Source organism: Hemiscyllium ocellatum, chromosome 32, assembly GCF_020745735.1.
Source record: "Hemiscyllium ocellatum isolate sHemOce1 chromosome 32, sHemOce1.pat.X.cur, whole genome shotgun sequence".
Taxonomy (NCBI): domain Eukaryota; kingdom Metazoa; phylum Chordata; class Chondrichthyes; order Orectolobiformes; family Hemiscylliidae; genus Hemiscyllium; species Hemiscyllium ocellatum.
The window spans coordinates 49946756-49956735 of NC_083432.1; positions in this window are offsets into that span (position 1 = coordinate 49946756).

Below are 9980 nucleotides of genomic sequence, written 5' to 3' on the forward strand. Positions count from 1 at the left end.
TGGAAGAGACGTGCTCAGGATATCATCATTATCACAGCATGTGAGCTGAGGGTAGAAAGGTCTCAGACTCCATTGTAACTTGGGTCACTTGAAACATGAAACACTGATGGAAGGATTGTGACTGTTTGTAACTAAATACCTCAATGTTAGCCCAGGCCTGTGCCTGTGAATGTAATACTTGTGTATATTACTGAGCTGTTGGATCTTGTTGCATGCCCAGTGTTCTTAATTAAAGCAAAACAGATTACAAAAAACCTCATCCATACAGTGCTTACAGTTACAAGTGGACCCTTACTGGGGACCTGACTGAGGATCAGACCAGAACACGTGGTCACTTTGCTTTGTCTCAACTTCCAGCCACTGATCACATGACTCCCATTCCTGAGCAACTGAACTGTGCCATGAGGTAATGGCTCTTTTAACAAATAAGCTGTGCATTTAGCCTCTGACACTGTCCAGTCACCAGGGAATGGTCAGTTTGGCGATGGCAAATATCACAAAATGTCATGCTGTCCACATTGGCTCAGCCAATGAGCTCATTACGACTGACTTGTGTTGCTCTAGAGAGATGCTCATCACTTGGACTTAAACTTTGACCTCACCTTTTGCTTGCTCACTCTTTAAAACATCCAGACAACTGTCTGATATTCACACAGCGCAATTCCGTAACAATCACAAACTCAGCTAATAGTCCACGTTACCACATTGAGAAGCATCTTCAGCTTTTACAAAGTTACTGTGGCAGTTTGTTTTTCCATTCACAGGATGAGGGTATCGCTGACCAGGCCAGGCCAGGCCAGTATTTATTACCCATCCCTACTTGCCCAGAGGGCAGTTAAGGGTTAGCTACATTGCTGTGAGTCTGGAGTCAGACCGTAACGATGGCAGATTCCTTCCCTAAAGGAGATTAGTGACCCAGATGGGTTTTCCCAACAATTGGCAGTGGATTCACCAACATCATTAGAGCGTTATTCCAGACTTTCTGAGTTCAAATTCCATCATTTGCCATGGTGGGGTGCGAGCCCGGGTCCCTGGGTTATGGATTAACTGTCTCGTGATAATCCCACTTAGCAATCACCTCCGTTCACCACCAATTTCTTCAACAAAATACTAACTTACACTAGAATTGGTGGCCTCTCTCATTATTAGGCCAAAGGCTCTGGTTTCAGTTAACCCAGTAAATGCTGGGTTAGAAGCGACATAACTAGCACCTGGTCCACCTGAGAAGCCACCATTGTCAGCACCGGTGTGGATTCACTTGGTCTCTTAAGCAGGAAACTCCTCCCACAAGAAGGATGAGGAGATCTGTGATCTTCTAGATCGTAAACACAAGGTATTCCTGATCTGGTAGCTCCACCGAAACTCCTGAAGGCCGAGGTAGAACAAAGAATCTATGACTTGGAGAACAGGCGGGGTGTGGACAGAGTCAGGAACTCACTGACAATCAGCAGCTGAAGTCATCCCCAGTCCAAGTGTCTCAGAGCCTCTTCCAGGGAGAACCATCGGAGACCAGGAGGCAGTGGCCGCTTGTTCGAGAGAGCACTGTGAGGCCTCCTGCGTCAAATTCTCCCAACACCATCCTGCAACTCACCCCCCTCCCCATCGCTAACTCAGCGCAACTCCAACTCACCGTGAGATTGAAAATACCACTTAGCAGCTGCAAAACAACAAGAAATCCCTGCTGAAATTCGAAAATATGGCAAAAGGCCACTCTTGACATGAATCCATGATTTCACCATGTCTGGAAGGAAGGAAGCATGCTGGGAGATCTCAGAGATACTGTAATTGTGACCATCCTGAGGAAAGGAATCCTGACTGTGGGAATTATAGAGGGAAGGGGCAGCACTCTGAAAGCCTGTGATTTGAAATGAAACAGTTGGACTATAACCTAGTGTTATGTGACTTCTGACCCTGTCCACCCAGTCCAACATCATGACTTGAGAGAGGCACAGAGAGAGAGAGACAGACAGAGAGACACATGACCAGTGATGGTTTAACCTGAGGGTCACCGTGCCTCAGGCGAGGGGAAAGGTTGAGGAGAGTACCTCATGGTGATCTCAGCTGGGGCGGGAATTGAAGCCACGCTGTTGGCATCACTTGCATCACAAACCAGCTGTCCAGCAACTGAGCTGATTCCCTGGAGGTGGTGACAGAGTAAAACTAACATCTGAAAAGGGGAATTCCTTGGTTCAGAGACTGAGTGATCACTGTGAGTATCTTCCTGTGGTTTCAGATTTTGCTGCTGGCTATGAAATCCAGGCCAGTAAGTTTGGTTGCAATCTGCAGCATGAGTGGATTAGAAAGCACAATATGTTGGCATCTTTTAATGAAGCTCCCAGTGAGATATTGACCATTGGTTTGATGATGATTGAAATGTCTCTCTTTGACCAAGCCAGAGTGTCTTCATGGAGGGAGGAAAGGATAGGCAGACAGAGATGGAGGGAGGTTTTGAGCTTAGGAGAAGGTGAGACTTTTATTGGTGCTATGTTGTATGGGGCTCAGGTTCAATGGTAAAGAATTCAGATTGTGGAAAGCAGGAGGAAGTTTCTGAGATGGGGAGGAGCAAGGTCCTATTAGTAATTGTGAGCAAATAATATCTGGGTGCATCCTGTCATAACTCACTGGGCTGGTGTGCATTAAATCAAGCCCCTCTATTCCCAGGCTCATCACAAAAGTTAAAACTTTTTAAAATTATGCAGAATCCCTAATTTTTCTGTTTCTCAGACCCTTGTCAGGAGGTATGGTCCATGTTCCTGTATGCAACAAGGATTACTATTTATTACAAGAAAATAGACTAGAGCTACAGGTAAGCAATCACATAACACGGCTGGTTACATCTCTAACTCCTTTATAAACTCCCCCCTCCGCACACCTCTGGTATGTGTACACACATGTATTCATGTTTACACACATGAGGAAAGCATGGATGCCATAGATGGAAGAAAAGCAGGAAAGCAGTTCTGTGGTCCCCGTCCGGAGGTTCCTGTGCTGATCAGATTCTGTTTCTCAGATTTCCTCCTCCAGATGCTGTCACTGGTTTGCCAGCAGCACAAAGTCACACTTAGACAAAATCTCTGACTTGCTAATTTAAAGTTACAGCAAATGGTGAGGGAAACATTAATCACCAATTAGGGAAGAAAACTGCTACCTATAACTGGTCTGACCTACATGTGACTCCAGACCCACAGCAATGTGGCCTCTGAGTAATTACAGATGAACAGTAAATGTTGGCCTTGTCAGGGATACACACAACCCCACAAATGAAATCTCCAGGATTGAAGTAGCTTTGACTGCAGAGAACAGACAGACAGCTCCTAAGCTGGTGAAGATCTAGTGACTTCTCTGTCTTATCCACACTCGCAAGTTGGTCAGCTCTCTGAGAACCAACCAGACGGTCAGCCATCGATAACTGGTCATTCGTCCACAGACCAATGGATCCGAATAGATAACAGAGGAAGAAACTGCTCTCACTCATAAAAGGATCAAGAAAGAGATGGAACAGATTTAAAGCAATTTGCAAAATAAGTAAGTGTAAGATGTGATAAAACTTTCTCACATGGTGAGTGGTTCAGGATGGGAGTGCACTGCCTGGAAATGTGATCGAGGCAGGTTTAATTGAGGCATTCAAGAGGGCCCGAGATAATTATTTGAATAGAAAGTACAGGGTTACAGGAAAACAGCTGGAGAATGATATGAAGTCACAATGTTTGTTTAGAGAACCAGTGCAGACACAAGGCTGACCTTCCAGCAGCATCACTATCCTGGAGGCCTGCATAGATCCTTGTGCAGGGAACTGTCGACTCCATCGGTCACGTTTCATTGTCCAATCCTGCCCAGCATTCCTCCCGAATAACCATTGCCACCAACAGAAAACCAGTCACCCTGTGCACTGTCTGCTGCGGGTGAGATCACTGAACTGTTTCCTCACTGAATGTCCATGTGAGTCTCTGTCTGTGATTGTCCAGGAAAAACTGAAACTGTAGGAGATCTCAATGTGGAATGTGCGATGTGCCAATTCTCCCAACAAGCCTTTGTAATTACTGAGTGACAGCATCAATGTGCCACACGAAGGTAGGATTCTGCACATCACTCCCTCAGTCCTTAGGCTGCATCTAATTTGAAGCAAATTTGAATTAACATGGCCCAGGGGTGAATGAAAAGAGGAAGTCACTCTTCTAAGTGCCTAAAGTGCCTAAATTTTAATCAAGAAAAGGGAACTGATCGCTGATGCGATTTTTGTTTCAGGGGAAATGCATCACAATGTCAACAATTCCATCTGGTCTCTTTGTGTTTTCAACTTGTGATTTGTTACATGTCTCAGTTCATCAAACCTAAGGGAGTTCTTGCTGGGAAAAGCCCAAATTTACCCTGTTTACACCACTTGCTATATCAACAAAATCCCCAGGTTTTTAAGACTTCACTGGGTTAGATAAAGATCCCTCTACACTGTCCCCCATCAAACACTCCCAGGATAGGGACAGCACAGGGTTCGATACAGAGTAAAGCTCCCTCTACACTGTCCCCTATCAAAAACTCCCAGGACAGGGACAGCACGGGGTTAGATACAGAGTAAAGCTCCCTCTACTCTGTCCCCATCAAACACTCCCAGCACAGGGACTGCACGGGGTTAGATAAGCACTATTGCTCAATTTTCACGCCAAACTGCTTCATTCTGAATCTGTTTACCAGCGGTCCGTAGACATTGTTGCTTTCATGTAATGCCTGTCGCATTTGTTATTCTGAAACTCAGTAACCACAATGAGTCTGAAGTCAAACTGGAGCAGGGTATGTGAGGTTTCATCTCTTGTGTCTGCACATCTCTCATGGAGTTAACACTCACTGTGTTTCACTGAGCTGATTTGTGGCTGGGGTGGGAGAGTGAAGATGTTAGGGTGTGGGCAGAGAGGGCTCTGTATGATCAAACCCACCCTCCAGATCCTAGCTTTCAACAAAAAAATTCAGCTTTATTTATGCCTCACAATTTACTCTTGCAGGTATAAGCAGTTCTTGCTTGTTTTCATACACCAGATGTCAGAGTGTTTGTTGGAGACTATCTCAGTTCTGTCTTCTATTAGATTGAAACTACCGTAAAGGCAATGGGCCCTGACAATATTCTGGCAGTAGTACTGAAGACATGTGCTCCAGAATGTGCCCAGGCCCCAGGCAAGCTGTTCCATTACAGGGGATTGGCATTACTTCCACAAACATCCCCTCCCTCCATCACCAACACTCAGTAGCAGCAGTATGCACCATCTACAAGATGCACAGATCCTAAGACAGCACCTTTCAAACCCATGGCTACTTCCAACTAGAAGGACAAGAGAAGCAGATACATGGGAACATCACCTCCTGCAGCTCATCCCCTCTAACTCATAAGCCCTGAGTCAAAGCTGTTCCAAATAGGTTAGCTCTGACTCAAATTGAATTCAGGTACTCCCACACTCTGCAGCTGCGTCACATCACCTGTCCAGCCACATTCAGCATTCTCTCACTGAAATGTAAGTCACAATGTTGCAGATTTTACTTTAAACAATAAAGTAGAAGTTTATTAGTGAAAAATTAAAGATAAAATAAATTAAAACAAACTATCTACTTAAAGCAAAAAACCAAAAGATTGTTTTAAATATACAACAAATATATTAAAAGATTACAGGAGAAAGTGAGGACTGCAGATGCTGGAGATCAGAGCTGAAAATGTGTTGCTGGAAAAGCGCAGCAGGTCAGGCAGCATCCAAGGAGCAGGAGAATCGATGTTTCGGGCGTGAGCCCTTCTTCAGGAATTCTCCTGCTCCTTGGATGCTGCCTGGCCTGTTGTGCTTTTCCAGCAACACATTTTCAGCTCTGATCTCCAGCATCTGCAGTCCTCACTTTCTCCTAGAAGATTTTAACCTACTTGCAAGGATGCCTTCCTTGAAGAAGCGCTCTTCCTCATTCCTGAAGAAGGGCTCATGCCCGAAACGTCGAATCTCCTGTTCCTTGGATGCTGCCTGGCCTGATGCGCTTTTCCAGCAACACACTTTCAGCTATAATAAGAGTACACCCGAGATACTGCTTTATAATTTGAAAAGAAAAACAACAGCTTTTTGTATAGCACCTAAAACACACACTTGACACCATACCCAAAAAACACCTTGTATACTACCCAAAAACAACACTTTTAGAATGCTCACATGAGAGTCTCAGTTGATAACACCTCAGTAGGTGTGAGTTAAATGTATAAGCTGGAACTCAGAAAACTTCTGCTAGAGCCCAAACTTAAACATATGCAGCTTTATTAACCTCGTCACCGTTTATTCCCCATCACATTGATCGGAGATTCATACTGACGCTTTATTCTAAGTTAGCCATGGTTCTGTTCTCAAGATCACAGATCGATATAGTCACCTTCATCCAGGGACTTCACAGTCTTCTCCAAATTCATAATAAAAGTTTAAAAAATTCTCTAAGATGTGGCTGGTTCTCTTAAGCTTAAGAACACAGTTCCCAAAGTTTCTAACCTTACAGCTCCTTTGTTTGCTTTGTGGGGTTGTATGACAAACTCAGACAAACAAAAACCCATCAGAGCTCCACAAGACCACTTCACTCTAAAGCCAGGCCTCAAAAACTGATTTAAAGGAAATCACCATGGCTACAGAAATCCTTATAACTTCAGATACACAGAAAACCCACATGTCACTACCTCAAAACCCAAGCTTCCAATAAGCAATAAAATATATAAAAATCACCATCTTACATCACAGCTACATTTATTAACCTGGTCACCAGATGTTAAACTATTTTGAACCATGGCAACAAAATAAATTCAAGTCATTTACCAGATATTCACCATATGACTAGCATCTTTACTTGTAACAAAAACTATCTAACCAGGAGATGAAGGGCACTGCTTGTCACAGGCCACTCGGTTGTTTTCTTTCTTCCTGATGGTGGAAATTGAATAAAGATTTATACACATGTTGTCTCTCACTGTGTTTCACACCTACTCACACACAACGTGGGCGCTGGGGAAAAATAAGCACTACTGCAGTTAGAAGAATAAAAAGAAAAGAAGAAAAAAAAGAAAAAAATGTAACCAGGAGATTTAGAATCTCCTCAGGTTAGGGGACTGACTCTGTGCTGGCTGCGCCACAGTCAGTGTGCTACTGCTGCAGTTGGTTTCTGGTTTTTGGGGGGGGAACCTGATTCTGAACTGGTTGAATTATGTAACCAGTTTGTTAACTAGTATTCGTTTTTTAGTGAGGACTGATTTTTAAACTACCTGATCCACACAGTCAATGTGTTTCAGGTGTAACTCTGTTCTCATTAGGAAACTGTTGTTTCCCTGGCTGGGTATGACTGTTCTCACTTTCTCTTTGAGAAAAGGACGATGCTGATTGAGTGGCCGCACTCTTGTTAGCCCCTACACTCTGGTTTTCTTTCTTTTGAATATGTTTTCACTGTTTTGGTGTTTGGACTGAGCCCTTGTGAGAAAATACATCTTTCCAGACAAGCTGTTCCTGTGTGGGCAGGCCTGGCCCTTTGTGGGTGACTAGGCCTCTGTAAAGACTGAACACCTGTGTGTGCGATGGGAAGTGAGCACTTGCTACATCCTGGAGTGGACCAAACCCCCGTGAGTTAACTGCACTTCTACAATGTACTGTTTTCCTGAGAGTGGGCCTGGTTCTCCCTAGAAGGGCCAGGCCTCTATGGAGACTGAACTCCTGTGTGTGTGCTGGGAGGTGAGCATGTGCTTTATGCTGGAGTTCAGGCATGGACTCGGCCTTGTACTGGAAACTGTATTGAAGATTTTGTGAATTCTGTTACTGGATGTGGGGTTTGTAATTAACTCTGTTTGAGTGAGGGCCAGAGTGGGCTGGTCAGTATGTGGGGTGGCCAGGAGCTGGAGGGTCGATGTTTGGCCTGGAGGAAAGCAGCTGGGGGGAGGGTCTGTTAGTACACGGGGGGTGGGGGCTAGGCAGCCGACAGAATGCTTGTTGGAAACCTGGTTGGGGAGGGGCAGCCAGTAGATGGGCTGGCTGGGGGCCGGAGGGTTGATGACCAGCCTTGAGGAAAGTGAGCCGGGCGGAGCCTGTCAGTATGTGGGGCAGGCAGGGCCAGGCACATGATAGCGCCCCCGCAGGAAAGTCGGTATAGGGCAGGCCGGTTAGTACGTGGGGAGGCTTGGCCAGGCGGTCAACAGCAGCCTGTAGGAAGGCCGACAGCGGGAGGACCGGTCAGTATGCAGGGACGCTGGGAGCTGGACAGCTGATGGCCAGTCCATAGGAGCGCTGGCCAGGGGAAAGGGTCAGACAGTCTGCGGGATGGCTGGGTGCTGGAAGGCCAACAGCCCAACTGGAGGAAAGCAGGTCGCGGGGTGGTTTGGTTAGTATGCGGGGTGACCGGGAACCAGTAACTGATGTCCCTACCAGAGGAAAGTGGGCTGGAGAGGGTCGGTCAGTACGTAGGGGGGCCAGAGACCAGAAGGCCAACAAGCAGCTCAGAGGGAAGTGGCCCGGGGTCATCTGCTCAGTACACTATGTGACTGGGAGCTGGGGGGTGGGTGGGTGGGATCGATGACCAGCTTGGAGGAAAGCAAGCCTGGGGAGGGTCAGTCAGTACGTAGGGGGGCCAGAGACCGGAAGGCCAATGACTGTCTCACAGGAAGGCTCGCTAAGGGCAGTCTGGTCAGTATGTGGTGTGGATTGGTGTCAGGTTAGCAGTTACACTGGGTCTGTGCTGTATGTCGTGTTTGTGTTTGTTACTGTTCTCTTTGTGATGAATGGACGTGGGATTTGAGGTTTGTCCTTATCTTCCTGGACAGGGCTTGAACGGTGGGCTCTGGGGGGGGCTTGGCTTTGCTGCCCTTTCCCTTGTATGTAGTGGGGGGTTTGTGAACTGCTGCTTTCTGTATGTTGTTAACTGTGTAGTTTGTACTGTTTAATAATTAACCAGGAGAAGTATAATCAGGAGAAAAAAAATAACCAAATTAAAAATATATAACCAGGAAATTAGAGTCTCCTCAGTGTGGGCTGACCCTGAGCTGTCTGGCCCCTGCCATTATACTGTACAGTAAATACAGGGTGACTTGGTGATGGGATACTGGCCTCTGTGCAGCTATTTCACTTTTAAAATCTGCTTAAGGCTGGCCAGTAAAAGATTTAAACTAGCAACAAGTTACAAACTAAATTAAGTTTATATAAAATAAAATTTTGACCTTTTTACCTAACAATTGCACACACTCAGTTCTATGAAATACTTGACAGGACATCGTAGAGCAAGTTTTACTCTGTATCTAACCCCGTGCTGTCCCTGTCCTGGGAGTGTTTGATGGGGGACTGTGTAGAGGGAGCTTTACTCTGTATCTAACCCTGTGCTGTCCCTGTGCTCAGAGTGTTTGATGGGGGGACAGTGTAGAGGGAGCTGTACTCTGTATCTAACCCCGTGCTGTCCCTGTGCTCGGAGTGTTTGATGGGGGATGGTGTACATTTTGCTGCAGGACCATAATAAATGATAGACATTGAAGCAGAAATAGGCCATTCAGCCCATTTGAGTTTTCTTGGCCATTCAATGAGATCACAGCTGATCTGATCTTCCTCAAATCCACTTTCTTGCCTTTTCCCCATAACCCTTGATTTCCTGACTGATTCAACATCTATCTGTCTCAGCCTTGAATATATTTAATGATCCAGCCTCCACTGCCCTTTTCAGCAAAGAATTCCACAGATTTATTACCTTCTGAGAGGAAAAAAAAGGTCATCCTCATCTCTGTCTCAAATGGACACCCCCTTATTCTGAATAATACTGTCTGCTTCTAGATTCTAGGAGAAAGTGAGGACTGCAGTTGCTGGAGATCAGAGCTGAAAATGTGTTGCTGGAAAAGCGCAGCAGGTCAGGCAGCATCCAAGGAACAGGAGATTCGACGTTTCCTGAGGAAGGGCTTATGCCCAAAATGTCGAATCTCCTGTTCCTTGGATGCTGCCTGACCTGCTGCACTTTTCCAG